The 18,677-nt window shown below is 40.9% G+C and overlaps 1 protein-coding gene and 1 long non-coding RNA gene across 35 annotated transcripts in view; both read left to right on the plus strand.

Annotated features, from left to right (window-relative positions):
- Window positions 1-17,691, plus strand: part of LOC134807140 (uncharacterized) — a 29,260-nt gene extending 11,569 nt beyond the window's left edge. Inside the window, exon 2 of the long non-coding RNA XR_010146826.1 lies at window positions 66-17,691. This is a non-coding gene — a long non-coding RNA (uncharacterized LOC134807140). The remainder of the gene's footprint in view (window positions 1-65) is intronic.
- Window positions 1-18,677, plus strand: part of KIAA1217 — an 854,498-nt gene that overhangs the window by 572,569 nt on the left and 263,252 nt on the right. The gene's annotated exons all lie outside the window — the stretch shown is intronic.

An 18,677-nucleotide genomic window follows, 5' to 3' on the forward strand; every position in this document is an offset into this window, starting at 1 on the left:
CGAGGTTGAATTATTTACAGCTTTGTGTGTTTCCTCTTCTCCATAAGTATAATTAATTTTATTAGGCATCTATTCCTAAGAGCCAGGAATTCACATAGCTGCTGGGAAGATGAAGACTTACAAAGACCACTTGTGGTCTCTCAAGGAGTCTGTTGGCAGAGACTGGCATACATAAAACAAATGGAATAAATATTCTATCAGGAATATGGGTAAGGTCTTACAGAAACCCAGAAGAGGAAAGAGTTCTCCCAAGGTAAGGGAACCTAGAAAAAGTTACAAAACTGAAAGAGCTATCCATCTATCTATATCTGTATCTATATCTATATATCTATATCTATACCTCTATCTGTAGAGATGGGATCTTGCCACGTTGCCCATGCTAGTCTTGAACTCCTGGCCTCAAATGATCTTCCTTTCTCAGCCTCCCAAAGAGCTGGGATTACAGGCATGAGCCACCATGCCTGGCCCCAAGAAGGGATATTTGAGTTGATCCTAAGAGAATGATAGACTGCTGATAAAGCTAAATAGACTTTTTTAGAGAGTTCCATTATTTTTGTATTTTGTAGTTAATGCTTAATGTGAGTAATCTTGCTTTAGAAAGAGAAAGCACCAGTCAAAACAAGCCTATTTTCTTTTCAGCTAGGCATAGTACTTGGTATGGGTTGGCCTAGAAACAACTTCATATTCTACTCACACTGCTGCATGGTTTGCCTAAGAGTACTCGATAGATGGAATATTGAAATTTGGGTGTGGGTTAAATTTTCATAAATCAAATTTCATTTCCCATTATCTTACACCTAATTAAAGAGATAATGTGCCTTCTGATGACCCTGTAATTGGCAGTGGTAACTGGCCCTTTAACTCTGTTTCCCTGCCCTGCAGCTCCTGTCTCCAGCAGTTAGTTCATCATCTGTACACTAACAGTAAGCTACACGGGCAGGCACTATTTTAAAAAACACACACAAAGCTGTCTGTGAATGGCAAAGGAATCAGAGCAAGTCATTACTCTCTAGTTCATTTGGCTAGAAAGGTCAGGTCGCCTATATTGACTTTTCATGAAAACTAGGCAAACTAGTAGTTTTCATGCACAATATGTCAGCAACCTGTTATATTTGAAATTCTTTTTAAATTAGGTGGGTGAATGGTATAAAACTTCACTGTATTTTCTCCCTGCCTGTTAATTGACTTGCTAATCTCCTGCCAATATATGTCCGTTTTAAAAAAGGATTGTGGCCGGGTGCAGTGGTTCACACTTGTAATCTCAACAGTTTGGGAGACCGAGGTGAGAAGATCACTGGAGGCCAGGAGTTTGAGACCACCCTGGGCAACAGAGCAAGATCCTTTCTCTACAAAAAAGTAAAACATATGAGGCGGCCTGTTGGCACACATTTGTAGTCCTAGCTACTCGGGAGGCTGAGGTGGAAGGATGGCTTGAGCCCTGGAGTTTGAGGCTGCTGTGAGCCATGACCGTGCCACTGTACCCCAGCTTGGGCAACAGAGTGATTCCCTGACTTAAAAAACAAAAAGATTGCTTTAAACAGAGCAAATTACACTTTGGCAGAAACATGAAGGCTAATACTTGAATCCAAGCACCCACTCTCTCTGGGCTTACCACACTGAAGGCAAAATGAGTGGGGTTGGTTTTTCTCCTCAAGAAATGTTGTTCTGGGACAGTGAGTCATTGGTTTTTGTTCTTGCAACCCTTCATCATAAAACAGGTTTGGTTAACTCAAGAAGTTCTAGGAAATGTTCAAACACTGCCAATATTTATCAAGGGGCATTTTTAGGAGTAGCAGAGTGTCAAGAACTCAAATTGACATCTAGTGGCAACACTTCTAAAGATTGGGGCCCCATACTATATACAATGCTAAATTTCCAATGCTGTGATTGGAAAAGACTATGAGAAGGCCTCTAGTCTCTTCCCACTACCATCATCTGCAGCAGGCCCACACCACCCAAATCAACACAGGTATGGAAGAGTCGCCCCCTGCCACAGGAGTGGGCAGTAAGTGTTAGAACGCAGATTGCTGAGTTCTGGTTCTCAGTCCACCCAAGTCTAGTCTGTTTCCCTAACTGTAGAAGGAAGGTGTTAGAAATGGAAAATCCTTAATATATTCTTTGATTTTTTCAAAACAGAATAATTGATTTTTATCATCTTTCTTAGTATACCTTTCACGTTCTGCACAATTATTCTAGATTCAAACTGAAGATTGTGGTTCATGTCAAGAGTCAGTTTGGTCACTGAACACTGTCTCATCCAGCTGTGGGACACTCATATGAGCTTGGTCATAGGTGGCTCATCTTCCCCCACTTACTGGGTTTCCATAATGCCATTCTCTTGGGCTGTTAGATAAAATATTTACAACCCATCCCTCCATCATCATCAAAGCAATTTATATGCACAAACTCCACTGTCACTAAATCACATGAATGCATCCATCTTTCTTATTTTCATCTTTTTGAAAATTAGCCAGCATGGAAAATAACGGCAATCGATTAAGCTATTGCATTGTGAAGAGTAGCTTAGATTTCTTTCTTTCTTTTTTTCACCCTGTTGCCCAGGCTGGAGTGCAGTGGTGCGATTTCAGCTCACTGCAACCTCTGCCTCCCAGGTTCAAGAGATTCTCCTGCCTCAGCCGCCTAAGTAACTGAGATTACAGGCGCCTGCCTCCACACCCAGCTAATTTTTGTTTTATTTTTTTAGTAGTGATGGGGTTTCACCATGTTACCCAGGCTGGTCTCGAACTCCTGACCTCAAGTAATCCACCTGCCTTGGCCTCCCAAAGTGATGGGATCATAGGCATGAGCCACTGCACCCAGCCAGATTTCTTTCTTTTGGTGATATTTGGGAGTAACTGTGGAATGTGTCCCCCCACCTATATCATACAGCAATATTTTTTTGATCTACAAAGCACACCATATACTTCACTATTTATTCTGCTGAGGGGAAATGGGTGAGACTGCCAGATTTCTCTGAGAATTACAGGGTTTTCAAGTCATTATGGAGAAAATGATTGAGGTTCAGTGTCATTGGAAAAAGCATATTCTTAATTTGTCTATAATTTTTCCTTTAATTGGTAGTTTGGCTCCATTTTCAAAGTACTTTTGAAGCTTTCTTTTCCAATTTGGCATCCAAGTTATTTTTCTAAGTGCCATTCAATTTGGGACTTATTTTCTATTTTGATTGACATAAAATATGTCATTCTGAAAGGAAAAATATCAACACAGTTTTTGAGTAAGAAACTCAGTAACATTGAACTTAGTAATCACCTCCCTTGGAGTGAAATTTCATGGTCATATATATTGAAAAAACCTCACAATATAACCAACATGCTATCTGAATCTTGATTGAGATTCCACATCATAAGTGCTAATTTCAGTTCTGACTATAACCAATTTGTTAGTTTATACTTACTCTTTACTAAAGGAATGAAGAGTAGGAATAGGATGGTGCGGTGGCTCACACCTGTAATTCTAGCACTTTGGGAGGCCGAGGTGGGTAGATCACATGAACCCAGGAGTTCAAGACCAGCGTGGGCAACGTGGCAAAACCCCATCTCTGCAAAAAATTATAATAATTAGCCAGGCGTGGTGGCATGTACTTGTAGTCCCAGGTACTGGAGAGGCTGAGGTGGAAGGATCACCTGAGCCTGGGGAGGTTGAGGCTGCAGTGTGTCGAGATTGTGCCACTGCACTTCAGCCTGGGTGACAGAATGAGACCCTGTCTTAAAAAAAAAAAAAAGTGAGAATAATGAAACTGTACACACGCAGGCCTTTTAATAAACTTTCCCCCTGTACACAGCCCATTCTAGCTATATATATTTCTTGGTCCCAGCCTCTTCAAATAAAAATTGTTTTATTCAAAAGTATGACCTAGCCTTATACAAGATAAGATAGCCCTCATGGCCACTTTTATGCATCTCCATTTTAGGTTGGTTACAAGAGGCACAGAGAGACCAAAGCCCATGGGATGCTCATAAGAGTAGGAAATTGGGTGGGAAGGGTGGACTCGGGAGACAACCTGACATCTCTCTACTTGAAGCCTAGCAATAAGGTTCAAAGGTTCCTCATGCCTTGTTTTCCCTTCTCTCTACATGATTAAGATCCCATTCCTGTAACAGATAGCAATGTGTTTATGCAGTAAAATTAGATAAGGGAGATTACTAGGGAAGTCACTACTCAGTTAGGGATGTCAGTGGTGCTCACTGCAGATCCAGGTTAGTAATAAGAACTCTGGACTAGTAGCTAGGAGTGCTTGAATCTAGATTAGTTCTACTTTCTAACTCGATGTGTGACATTTTTTCCACTTAATTTTTTTGGCCTTGGTTATCTTATTGGAAAAAATATTCAAGTTGCACAAATAACTAAATGATGCCTGAGTTTTCATTCAGTTCTAAAACTTCTCAACTGAGCAATCTGTTGTTGAAAGGAGAGTACGAGTTCTAAAAGCTACTCTAGGGAGCTCTGCATTCACCAAGCCGCTCCATCATTGTTGGGAATAAAATACTAAGGTTGACTCATTGTCAAAGCCACATTCTACTCAAACTGAATGTGCATAACTCGAATTCTAGCCACATTCCAGCCAAATTGAGATAGCTGTTCAAATAGTCATGGATTTATTTAATAACTGACTTCGAAATTCTTTACTTCTTTCAAGGTGGCATTAACAAGTATTTCGGAATTTCAACAGAGATCGGTTTTCACGCGCTCTTCAATGATCCCTGTGAAATAAATCATATTCAAGGGTTTTTTTCCCCTTATGAGTTATTCGTCTGAAGGAAGAATTCTTCATTTCTTTTTCTTTTAAATGCATGTTAGAATAAAGTCTTCTTTGAAAAGTCTTAGTGAAAAGAGCAAACGTGGAATAGCATCCACCCCAGTTCTTTCTCTGGTCCTTGCACTCTGAGAATGAAGTCTTAGACAGCAGAATGTCAGGGGACTCTCATTGCGTAAAAGTCTGTGCCCTTCTGCGCCTTGGACAGTTATGGACAGAAGCCTTTAAGAAGAAGAAAATTAAAACTAGTTAATTTTTTAGTTAATTTTAGCAACACTACATATATGAGAGAGAGAAAAGATGGCATTTTCTGAATGAATGAGATGCCTCTGCATTTTGCCCAACTCATTGGAGACTCAGGATAGAGAAAAGGGAGAAATTATGTTTAGAGGCTGATAAATTTCCCTATGGTTACTATCAAGAGATCAGACTCTTATTAACATTTGCAAAGTGTGAACAGAGAAGAGCATTTGAACAATAAGCATAGATTAAGTACTCCTCTTTCCTTCATTCCCTTTTCTCTAGTCATATTCTCAGACAGTCCAGGCTAAGTATTAATGATCTTCTTTGAAGTTAAACATACCCTTGCTACTTTCATTACATTATTATTTTTATGTTCTTCCTTTTGGAGTACTCAAGGTAAATGACATGGCAGAATCTGTCCCAGTCCAGTGAGGGTGTCACATAAGAGGCCCTTGGCTTACCTCTGTGCATAACTGGCCCACATCACATCTTTAATTAGAAGTCCAAGTTATTGGCTGGGCACCATGGCTCATGCCTGTAATCCAAGCACTTTGGGAGGCCAAGGTGGGTGGATCACCTGAGGTCAGGAGTTCGAGACCAGCCTGGCCAACATAGTGAAACCCTGTCTCTACTAAAAATGCAAATATCAGCCGGGTGTGGTGGCGCATGCCTGTAATCACAGCTACTCGGGAGGCTTGAGGCTGGAGAATCGCCTAAGCACACGAGGCGGAGGTTGCAGTGAGCTGAGATCGTGCCACTGTGTTCTAGCCTGGGCGACAGAACAAGACTCTGTCTCAAAAAAAAAAAAAAAAGTCCAAGTTACTGTTGCAGGGATTGGGACATCTTGCCTTTCTCAAGTTGAGCAATATTCCCAAATATAAAAATGTAGGATCTTAGTCCAATCAGAGCAGATATTTGGTGTAGGGCATTTTCTAATGTAGTACCAATAAATTAGATGCATACCTCAACCAAAAAACAGCCCATATCCAGTAAGTAATAAGGCAATGATTTACGTTTCACATATTACCAGAGTAATGACTAATAGCACACATGTATAAACTGAAAAGTGACTGATGCTTATTTTCACATGGGTCCAAATTTATTGGATAATTATGGAGAATAATGAATGTTTTCTGAGAGTTGGTAGTAAGAAAATATTGCCATTGCTGGCCAGGCACAATGGCACACACCTGTAATCCCAGCATTTTGGGAGACTTGAGGTCAGGAGTTCATGACCAGCCACCTCACCCTCCCAAGTAACTAGAACTACTGGTGCATGCCACCAAGTCCAGCTAATTTTTTTTTTTTTTTTTTTTGAAGCGGAATATTGCTCTGTCACCCAGATTGGCTATGTTCTCCATTCTAAGTCCAGTGGTTAGAAATTGTCGAGTTCTCACATCTGCAAAAAATGTAAAAAAAATGAACCTGCTACATCTAAATATACTTTGTTGTTTTCCTACAAGTCCTATTTTACATACTTATGGCATTTTTACTGCAGTTTGAAAATACAGTCAATTCTTGTTATTCACAGTGTTGATGTTCTATAAACTTGCCCTAAATACTGCGTTAGTGAGTCCTGAATTTATTAGTTAATACTGAATTTCCTAGGGGAAATACAGGGTTAGGTTCCTGTGAGCCTTTGGTTACCTTTTTATCAACCAATCAACAAAAATCCTTATTTTACCTGTGTTTTTGTTTGAAGACACCTTTTAAAATATATATTATTGATTCATTAGCATTGAACTAAGCTTATCTAATGCACTTATTTTTTGTGTAAGGTGTGTCACAGCCTTCTTGAGCCTAGTAATGCCAAACAGTACTTCCACACCATACTTAAGGGCCATTTCATTTTATTTCTTAATTTTAAAATTTATTCTCTTTTCTTATTTAAAGAAAAAATTTGTAGATGCCGGGTCTCGCCCTCTTGCCCAGGCTGGAGTGCAGTGACACAATCACAACTCACTGGAGCCTCAAACTCCTGTGCTCGAGTGATCTTCCCACCTCAGCCTCCCAAGTATCTGGGACTACAGGCACACGCCACCATGCCCAGCTAATTTTTTAATTTTATTTTTTTGTAGAGGCAGGGTCTGGCTATGTTTTTGAGGTCTTAATTCCCCAATGAACGTGACTAGTATATTCCAGGCTGGTCTTGAACTCCTGTCACAAAGCAGTTCTCTTGCCTTGGCCTCCCAAAGTGCTGGGATTTCAGGCATGAGCCACTGCACCCGGCTTGGACCATTTTAAATAGTGAAATCACTCACACACACATACACGCACGCAGGTGCACACACAGACACAAAAAGACACAAAAATGCGAAACTTGTGGCACTAAAAAACTGTGGAAAGGGTGCTTCCTTACAGTATGAAAACTGAAACAAAAAGGCAGAGTGTTGTTTAGTTAGACGCCACCTGGGAACGTGCTTGTTGGGAAACTCCAGTTGTCCACTGTCCTGCCATGTCCATGATGACTGCAAACATTTGGGAGTATTAATTTGAGGGTCACAAACAGATTTTAGGTGATGGGCGTATTTACAAATACAGAATCTGCTAGTAATGAGGATTGACTGTATAATGCTTTAGTAGTCTCAAGTATGTTTTTTTTCTCATTAAGCCTTTGCTTAAGATGCAGGCAAGATTGATGCTGTTGGTTTGGTGCAAAAGTAATTGCGGTGCTTCCCATTTAAAAGTAATGGCACACAGTGCAATTACTTTTGCTCCAACTTAATACTTGGCTTTATTGACTTTTAGCATCAGTGCAGTTTGGTTAATGATAAAATTTTCCAAAGCAGTGTCTCATCTGCTGGCCTTAAATTTTTCAAAAGCTTTTAAACCAATCTTAAAATGTTTTATCCTCTTAGAATCATGTCCCTAGTTTTATAGCTTGGAAATTCTTGCTCTTTTCAAATTGCTCTTTAACTCTGGCCTGATTGGAAGGTGGCAGCTTTTCAAATACAGGTCATGGCAGCACTCAACCTGGATTCCTCAGTTGCAGAAGACTGCTTTTGCTAGACTGCTGAATTTACTTCCAACTTTTCAGATGTTTCTGAGGTTGACCCTGGTGTGGTTCCAACTCAAAGTGGAGCAAGCAGGTGGATGGCAGGTCTCTTCTTAGAGGCTTCCTAGAGGGAAGCCTCGTGAGTGGGATGGGGGACAGGTTGCCCTGGGGGAGCCCAGGAATGGGGAGACAGAAGGCCACCTGCTATGCAGATGATATAGTTTGGCTGTGTACCCACCCACATCTCATCTTGAATTGTAGTTCCCATAATCCCCACACGTCGTGGGAGGGACCTGGTGGGAGGTAATTGAATCATGGGGGCGGTTTTCCCCATGCTATTTTCATAATAGTGAGTGAGTTCTCATGAAAGCTGATGGTTTTATAAGGGGCTTTCCCTTTCACTGGGCACTCATTCTTCTCCTTGCTGCTGCCATGTGAAGAAGGACGTGTTTGCTTCCCCTTCAACCATGATTGTAAGTTTCCTGAGGCCTCCCCAGCCCTGCAGAACTGTGAATCAATTAAACCTCTTTCCTTTATAAATTACCCAATCTCAGGTTTGTCCTAATCGCAGCATGAGAATGGCCTAATACAGCAGGTTTTCCTGAGTCCTCTCTCTGACTCACCCTCTGACAGGCAAAAGACAGTGGCAGCACTGTCAGCAATCAGCTGGGAACTTCTCCCCTGTGATAGAAAGCAGTGCTTGCTGGCTTCCCTTTGTGATGCTTTTGGACAGCAGGTCTATGGACTTACGCCTTTTGTCCTTTGAGGACGGACGCACAGTCTGTGCAGCTCGAGGATGCCGTCATGGGTGAGATGCTGTGGAGTGTGATGACGCCACCTCTTAGGCTGTGTGTGAAAGTAGCGAGGAGAGGCAGGGTCTGCATGAGCCACTTTGGAGCAGGCCAAAACACTGTGGAGAAGCACATTACAGCCACAGTGGCGGTGTAAAGGGTCAGACTGACCACTGGCTTCTGGAAAGTCTTCATTTCTGAAAGACTGTCAGGTAGAAGATGGATGAGAGTTACTCTGTGAGGCCGGAAACCTAGAACTCGGACCATTGTGTGCAGACCAGGGAGAGGCAGTGTTTGGAGTGAGATAAGCAGGAATTTTGAAGTTTCACAGACCCGGTTTTGAATTTACTCATGAGCTGTGTGGCTTAGAGAAAGCTATTTAATCCCACTGACCTTCATCTGTGAAGTGTCCAAAAATAATACAGAGCTTGCAGAGTTGTGTGGATAAGGGATAATCTATCGAAAGCATCTGGCAAGTGGCAGACACAATGTGGGCACTAGGCAAGTGGCAAGTCCCTTGTATTGAGTCTTATTTGTCTATTCAGTGAATATTTGGATACCAACTCTGCTGTTCTGGGCATGATGTTAGCCACTGGGGAGACAGAAGGAATGAAAGAGATGAGTAACCTGATGTGTGCTGTCTAGTGGGGACTGCAAATAAAGAGGTGGTTCACTAAAATAGCTGTGATAAGTTCTGTGATGAAAGAAGATGCTGGTGACAAGAGAACACATAGAAGTGCCTCTTAACTCACACTTGTGGGGTCAGAAAACTTTTCCATGAGGAAGAAATATCTACATGGATCCTTGAAAGATGAGTTAGACAGACAAGGAAGTAGGCAAGGATTGGGTTTCCAAGTTCACAGAGGAACACACGCAAAGGCCTTAGGGGAGAAAATAGCATGGGGATCTTTAGTGGAAATCAACAAATTTCATGGCACCTGAGCACAGGTGTAACAGGATGTGTCAGACTTCAGGGCATGGTTAGAAGGGAGTGGAGAGCGGATGAGCAGAATCAGGTGGCCATATCAGAGCCTAGAGTTTATGTTAAGGGAAACAGGTGTTAGACGCAGAGAGACATAACAAGAGTTGCTTTTAGAAAGGCTGCTGTCTACAGGGTGGAGATGGAATGGAAATATGGGGTTGGGGAGGCAGTGGTAAGAGAGCCAGGAGGGAAAATTAGTAGAAGATTTATCTGTAGAGATTAAGAGAGCCTGATTTAGGGTAGAGGGAGGGACAAGCAGGATGGAGAGAAGCAGATTGGGTCAAGGTGTGTTCAGGATTCCCAGTCCTGGAACCAAACGGAACTTGGTGAATGGAGGAGGGGAAAGAAAAAGAAAGGGGAGGTGTCAAAGACATCCGGCTAGATGATGGGATCTTTCACAAAATGAGGAAGCAGTTTGAGAGGTGGAGATAGATAAAGAGTTTGGTGTTGGCTGCTGTACTTGGGGTTATATAGGACACTCGACTGTCATTAGGCAGTTGAACAACATAGGTTAAGGTCTAGTAGAGAGAAATAAGCTAGAGGGAGTGATTTGAGACTCACATGCATGTGGATTATTTGAAACCAAAGAGTAGATGAGATGACCAAGAGGAGTAGGCAGAACAAGAAGTTGGGGGCATAGGACAACCTTGTACACAGTGGTGCAGGACTGGAATGTTGAGTTCATTCTCAGAGATCTCTTTGCATTTTACCAGGTTTGATCAGTTATATCCATCAGCAACTAAGAGTAAACAGAAAGGCCAGATAATTGTCTACATTTTTCCGCTGGGTAACAGCAAGAACAAAACTATTTTAACACAGCACATTCTAACAAGTTTAGGAAAGTGGCAAGAAGGACTTTAGAGAGACAAAGTATTCTGAGAAAGTGAGGCATTCACGAGAGAAGTTATTGACACAGATCAAGACCCAACAAGACCCTTACAATTAAATGATGTTCCTTAGAGGATTAAGAAATTTCTTGGCCGGGCGCAGTGGCTCACACCTGTAATCCCAGCACTTTGGGAGGCCGAGGCGGGTGCATCGCCTGAGGTCAGGAGTTCGAGATCAGCCCGGGCAACACGGTGAAACCCCGTCTCTACTAAAAATACAAAATTAGCCAGCTGTGGTGGCACATGCCTGTAATCCTAGCTACTTGGGAGGCTGAGGCAGGAGAATCGCTTGAACCTGGGAGGCGGAGGATGCGGTGAGCCGAGATCGCACCATTGCACTCCAGCCTGGGCAGCAAGAGTAAATGTCTCACCAAAAAAAAAAAAAAAAATTATCTCTCAGGATGTCCAATTTGAGCCCTTCTAGACATACATCACTTGTACCTTTTACTTTACAAGTAAAATAAAATAGAGTTCTATTCCACAGGTAAATGCAGTTATTTTTAAGTGTGTAACTCAGGGGTGTCCAATATTTTGGCTTCTTTGGGCCACACTGGAAGAAGAAGAATTGTCTTGGTCCACACGTAAAATACAGTGACACTAAGGATAGCTGATGAGCTTAAAAAAAATAAAAATAAAAATAAAACTCTTTTTTTTTTTTTTTGATATAGAGTCTCACTCTGTTGCCCAAGCTGGAGTGCAGTGGTGTGATCTCAGCTCCTATAACCTCCACCCCCCAGCTTCAAGTGATTCTCCTGCCTCAGCCTCCCAAGTAGCTGGAGATTACAGGTGCATGCCACCATGCCCGGCTAGGTTTTGTATTTTTTTTAGTAGAGACGGGATTTCACCATGTTGTCCAGACTGGTCTTGAACTCCTAACCTTAGGTAATCTACCCACCTTGGCCTCCCAAAGTGCTGGGATTATAGGTGTCAGCCACTGCGCCTGGCCAAAATCTCATAACATTTTAAGAAAACTTACAAATTTGTGTTGGGCTACATTCAAAGCTTTCCTGGGCCACATGTGGCCTGTGGGCTGCAGGTTGGACAAACTTGGAACTGTTCTCTTGAATAACATGGAAGATATTGTAATTTAAATATCTGAAGTTCTGTAAGTTAGCAGAAAGCATGTAGCAATCAAAATTAACATTTGGGATGCTTGGTATTTGTGTTCAACTGTCGGTCTTGTTAGGATTTCCTGTACAGTAGCAGTGGGGATAGATTCTCTGCGTTAGAAAGAGGACTTCTTAGCATTCACTGGTGTCTAGTTAAACCAAATTTTTAAAAGTCTGTGCCACAGCCCCTGGATCAAGAAAAGCCACACAAAATGACCTAAAATGCACATTGGGAAACCTTACTCTCATCTTATTTTGAAAAACTTACTCTCATTATCTCTAAATTGCATTTCTATTTGAGACACTTTATTTAAACTAGTATCTGCAGAGGAAATTGGCACAGAGTTAATGATCTAGATCTCACGGAAAGCTAAGAATATAAAATGAGTGCTGTGTCCCGCACACATTTTAATTTCTTAACAAGGTGACTCAGGCTAGAAGGGCCTGCCGGTACCCTGAGCCAAAGTCCCCAGCTGTGCCTCAAGTTACAAGTTAATGGCATCATAGCATAAAGGGATTTAAAATGTTGCTAATTTATAGTGAGTGCTTTGGTTATGTAATTAGAGACTAATAAGCAGGTTCAAGATGAAGTAGCGCTGCATACCTCATGTGTGTTTGAGTTTCTGTTCATTAGGAGGGACATGCAAACTCTTTCCTGAGCTATAGACATCTTCAGCCTTCCTCCCATGGAAACATAAGTTGTTTCAGCAGCTGCTTGGCCTTCTCCAAGAAATCTATGCTGACGGTCATTTTACACCATAGATGAAAGCAATTCCTGTGTTATGTCTGTTTTGGGCAGAATACTGACATTTCAAAGGTAATTGTTCTAAATCCCAAGATTCATTTTTGTTACGGTACACATCATTGGGTTTTGGGAAGTGGCATCAATGCAAGTTTTTAACATTTTATTTATTCTGGATTAAAAAGTTGGAAAAGTATGAAAAATAGCCCTTCATAGTTCCATTCCCAAGAAGCAATCCCTGTTACCACTTTTGTTTATAATGTTCAGTATTTTATCTATGCATAGATATTTTTAGACAAAAATAGGATCTTTTGGAACACTCTGATCTTTTAAATTTGTCAACATTTCCTGAGCTTGTTCTCAAGTCATCAGGCAATATAAATTTTTAATTTCTTTCATATCCTCTAAAAACTGAAAATTCATCCCACTTCAACTGTCCAATCCCTTTGCAGCTGTTCAGCAAACTCCAAATTGAGAGGCTGTCTTCAAGCGGTAAATGGAATACTACCTTGTCATAACACCTTTGGGAATACTTGTAATTCTTCTATCTATCTCACTTATACCAGAGATGTCAATTTAAATATGAGATGGACAACCAGAATCTATTATTTATCTCATTCCGTTATAGGAAGTCCCAGTTGGATATTCAACACATCATAACTGACACCATCTCCATCAGGAAGCATTAACTAAACATGTGATTTACAAAGTATCCCATAATCAACAGAAAAACTACACTGCTTAATCCCTACCTTCAAGAATTTACCACTGCAGGTGAATGAAGTGTTTTTTTACCCTCTCAAATATACAGTCTGGCACGTCAGGAGTCAAAATTGTTCTTAGCTCCATCACACATAGATGGTGGTCGGCTAATGTAAATCACTGATGCTAGCTCAAGCCATGAGGTATGTTCTAGAAAACAGGATTGAACCAAAGCACAGTGGTTTTTGAGTCCACTAATTCTAACAGCCAGATGCCCCTTGCAGAATGAGTTGGGTGTTACCACTAGCGTGCTCTACAGTGTTATGCTAGAGAGAAATTTACTTCCTTTGGCCACCCACTTCCTTGTTTTTAAATAAGAACTGAGTTAAAGTTGCTAACTGTGAAGACTGAGTAATTTGAATCTGCTGTTGGTGTACTCAGATTCCTTTTTTTTTTTTTTTTTTTTTTTTTTTGTCTTGGAGACAGAGTCTCACTCTGTTGCTCAGGCTGGAGTGTAGCGGCCCAATCTCAGCTCACTGCAACCTCCACCTCCCAGGCTCAAGCGATTCTCATGCCTCAGCCTCCCGAGTAGCTGGAATTACAGTCACGGGCCACCACGCCCAGCTAATTTTTGTATTTATAGTAGAGACAGTGTTTGCCAGGCTGGTCTTCAACTCCCAACCTCAGGTGATCCGCACAACTTGGCCTCCCAAAGTGCTGGGATTGCAGGCATGAGCCACCACACCCAGCTCAGATTACTTTTTACTCAAATTAATGGGGATGATTGAGGATGAAACAGTGCAGTGATTCCCCATTGTTTTGTTTTCTTCTTTGCATTTCTAGTGTCTGTTTTTTTTTTGTTGGTGGTGGTGTTTTTTTGTTTGTTTGTTTGTTTTTTTAAAAAAAAAGATCTGCAGAGGCTATTATGTCCTTTGCATAACCCAAGTCCAGTAGCATCCTTGACTTCAAAGTCTGTTGGCATTGATGGCATCAGACTCAGTCATAACTGTCTTTAATACATCATTATAAAATCTACAATATTGCTCAAGTGAAGATATTATCATGTAACTGGGAGATATTACTAATTAATGAGTATGTGGAAAATTTTCCCTAGAAAATGAAGTGTTTGTGAAAGGGACTGAAGGATTTTTGCAGAAGAGTCTATGAGAAAGATATTATAAACCAAAGGGTTATGAATTCTGCATATGAAACATAAATAGCTATTAAATATTTTATTTCAATCAAAAAGTGTAATGAAATTAGAGCTTCTCATTAGGAATCTGGGATTTATATGGAAACTTATAAAACTAAAAGGTAATAAATTCAAAATAGAAACACAGATTTACCAATTAACTGGAGTTAAAACTTTTTACTTCTCTTTACAGTGACGGGAGAAAAATACATCCTAAATATGTTATTATGGTAAAAAAATAATATTGCTAGTGGACAGAAAAAATAGTCATTAAGAGGGTACAAGTTCATCTGATAGTTGCAACTAACGTTCTAAGGGGGTTCTCTAAGTTTAGTGTTTGATTTTCTTAAAAACTGATTTGAAAATTCATGGTGCATGGGACTCAGTGAAGGCTCCTCTGTTGAAGAAATAACTCTCTGAAATAAAATGAACATATAGGCCCTTTATCTTTTTTAATGGGTTGGCGTGCTTAGGCCCATGAGGATAGGTTTGGTAGAGGTTGATGTTCTTCCTTTATCCTTAATCATTGATGCCTCTCTAGAAAAGAAATGCTCATGTCTTTTAGGTGGAACCATAGGATATTGGTGATTACGTATGTCGAAAACAGTCAGATATCTGCAGTTTCATGTCATTCATGCTAATGAATTCTAAATTGGATGAAGACCTTGACTCACCAGATTTGGCAAGGAATAGGGGTCCATATTTTAAGGACAAAAGGCTAGAAGCCTGTTTGCAAAACTCTAACAAACATTTTTGCTTTTCTAAGATTTCTGAAATAATCTTGAGTACACACAGGTGAATAATGTAAGTGAAGGAAAGTGAAAGGGTGCTATAAAGTAAAATGAAAAGATCCTGAATTTCAGCACTAATTTGAATATGCCTAGATTCTAGATTGAAAATGACCTTTTCCCCACAGGTAAATAAAATGTTTCCATAAAGGAATAAACCTGGCCGGGCGTGGTGACTCATGCCTGTAATCCCAGCACTTTGGGAGGCCGAGGCGGGTGGATTGCGAGGTCAGGAGATCGAGACCATCCTGGCTAACATGGTGAAACCCCGTCTCTACTAAAAAACAAAAAATTAGCCAAGCATGGTCGCAGGTGCCTGTAGTCCCAGCTACTCAGGAGGCTGAAGCAGGAGAATGCCGTGAACCTGGGAGGCGGAGCTTGCAGTGAGCAGAGATTGTGCCACTGCACTCCAGCCTGGGCAACAGAGCGAGACTCTGTCTCAAAAAAAAAAAAAAAAAAAGAATAAACCTAATTATACTTCTTCAACTTACGATGGACATTTCTCTACCTAAGAATATAAAATTATCAAATACTCTAGAGAAAGTTGGGTTTATATTCAAATAGCACAATATCAACACATGTGAAGGTCAGTATTCCATAGATGGGGATGTTGATAGCTAATTTCAAATCAGTGTGTTTTGTTTATTAAAGCTAGACTGCTGATAGGCAATATTTGCTAGAAAATAATGTAATTTTTAAAACTTTGATGTGTATTTAAAATAAAGTTTTTATTTTAGAACAATTTGAGATTTACAGAAAAATTGTGAAGCTAGCACAGAGCTCCCACATACAATGTATGCAGTCTACCCTAGTATTAGCATCTTACATCAATATGGTACATTTGTTATGATTAATGAACCAATATTAACACAGTTATTATCTAAAGTTCATATTCATTTTTTTTGCCATCATTTTTACCTATGTGTGATGTAAGTAATCATTCCATTTCAGTATACATGAATTACAAGACCAGAATTGTTAACCCATGCCCTGTGGGAAAGAACTTTATCAATTAGGGTACAGTGTGTTTGGACAGTTTCTTTTGTCTTTTGTCTTACAGAAATAGTTTGTTTCCAACATTAATTAGGTCAACATCTTCTCCCCACCACCTTTCCACATACACTTACCCTCAGTGAGACTGTTTCATACATTTATGATACAGTTAGATTGCTTGGTAAGATCTGTTCCTTAGGCTCTTGGCTATGACAGTTTCTCAGACTCTCCTTGTTTTTAATGACCTTGACAATTCGGAGGAGTACTGGTGAGTTATTTTGTAGAATCTCCTTCAATTGAGACTTGTCTGATGATTTTATCATGAGTAGACTAGGGTTAATATGTTTTTGGAAGGAAGATCACAGAAATGAAAAGCCATTCTCATTATATCATTATATCATATCAAGAGTAACAATAATCGGCCGGGCTCGGTGGCTCACGCCTGTAATCCCAGCACTTTGGGAGACCAAGACAGGCAGATCATGAGGTCAGATCGAGACCAGCATGGCTAACACGGTGAAATCCCATCTCTACTAAAAATATAGAAAATTAGCCAGGCATGGTGGCGGGTGCCTGTAGTCCCAGCTACTCAGGAGGCTGAGGCAGGAGAATGGCGTGAACCCAGAAGGCGGAGCTTGCAGTGAGCGGAGATTGCACCACTGCACTCCAGCCTGGGCGACAGAGCGAGACTCCATCTCAACAATAACAAAAAAAGTACCAATAATCTGGCCAGGCATGGTGGCTTATGCCTATAATCCCAGTACTTTGGGAGGCTAAGGCAGGAGGAGCTCTTGAAGCCAAGGGTTCAAGACCAGCCTGGGCAACATAGAGACCTCGCCTCTACAAAAAATTTTTTTTTCAAAAAAGAATACTAATAATCAATATGATTTATTGCTATAAATATTAGCTTTGATCACGAGGCTGAGGAGTCTTTTTCAGGTTTCTCCACTGTAAGGTCACACACAACCCCACCTCTTTTCTATATTGTCTTCTTTGGAAAGACGTCACTACGTGTTATCCACACTTGAGGAGTGTGCTATGTTCCCCCTCCTTCAGGGTGGAGAATCTGCATAAATTATTTGGAATTCTCTGCATAAGAAATTTGTGTTTATTTATCCCCCTGTGTGTATTTATTCAATCATTCGTTTATAACAGTATAGACTCATGGATATTTATTTTCACTTTGGGTTTGAATCCAGTATTACTTGATTGTTGCTGACATTCATCCAGCTTTGGCCACTGGGAGCCCTTTCAGTTGACCCCTGTGTTCCTTTGATATACCCTCTTCCCCTCTTCTTTGTGGTTTGTGGGTTCTTTGTTTTTTGTTGTTGTTTTGTGGCTCTTCTTTATGGCACTGAAAGATACTCCAGGCTCATCTTCTACATTTCCTGCCACAATCCTAAAATCAGCCATCTCTCTAAGGAGTTCTAAACCAAAATGTGTTCTTTGCTACTGAGGTGTTGCTTCTTTTTTTTTTTTTTTTTTTTTTTCCAGACGGAGTTTCATTCTTGTTGCCCAGGCTGGAGTGCAATGGCACAATCTCGGCTCACTGCAACCTCCGCCTTCCAGGTTCAAGCAATTCTCCTGCCTTAGCCTCCCGAGTAACTGGGATTACAGACGTGTGCCACGATGCCTGGATAATTTTGTATTTTTAGTAGAGACGGGGTTTCTCCATGTTGGTCTGGCTGGTCTTGAACTCCCAACCTCAGGTGATCCTCCCACCTCGGCCTCCCAAAGTGCTGGGATTATAGGCATGAGCCACCGCAACCAGCCTGAGGTGTTGCTACTTTTAGGGCCTTTCACTGATAGAGCAAAGAAATATATGTGTGGATACTAAACCATGCATAGACACATATCTATATTTCCTTCTTTCTTTTGCCTTTCCCAGAATGTCATATAATTAGAATTGTACAATATGTAGCCTTTTCAGAGTGGCTTCTTCCACTTGGCAATATGCATTTAAGATTCGTCCATGTCTTTTTGTTGCTTAAGAACTTTTCATTGCTTCATAAGAAATGGACAAACTGGCTGGGAGGGTGGCTTACGCTTGTAATCCCAGCACTTTGGGAGGCCAAGGCGAGCAGATCACTTGAGGTCAGGAGTTCAGGAACAGCCTGGTCAACATGGCAAAATCCCATGTCTACTAAAAATTCAAAAATTAGCCAGAAGTGGTGGTGTATGCCTGTAGTCCCAGCTACTCAGGAGGCGGAGCATGAGAATCACTTGAACACAGGAGGTGGAGGTTGCAGTGAGCCAATGTTGTGCCACCGCACTTCAGCCTGAGGAACAAAGCGACACTCCATCTCAAAAAAAGAATTAAAAAAAGAAAAGAAACTGATGAACTGTCCTCTAAATTTGCTGTACCATTTTTGCATTTCCATTATCAATGAATGAGAGTTCCTGTTGCTCTGCATCCTGGTCAGCATTTGATATTATCATTTTCTGGATTTTAGTCATTATAGTAGTGTGTAGTAGTATC

The sequence above is a fragment of the Pan troglodytes genome, chromosome 8 (genome assembly GCF_028858775.2).
Source record: "Pan troglodytes isolate AG18354 chromosome 8, NHGRI_mPanTro3-v2.0_pri, whole genome shotgun sequence".
NCBI lineage: Eukaryota > Metazoa > Chordata > Mammalia > Primates > Hominidae > Pan > Pan troglodytes.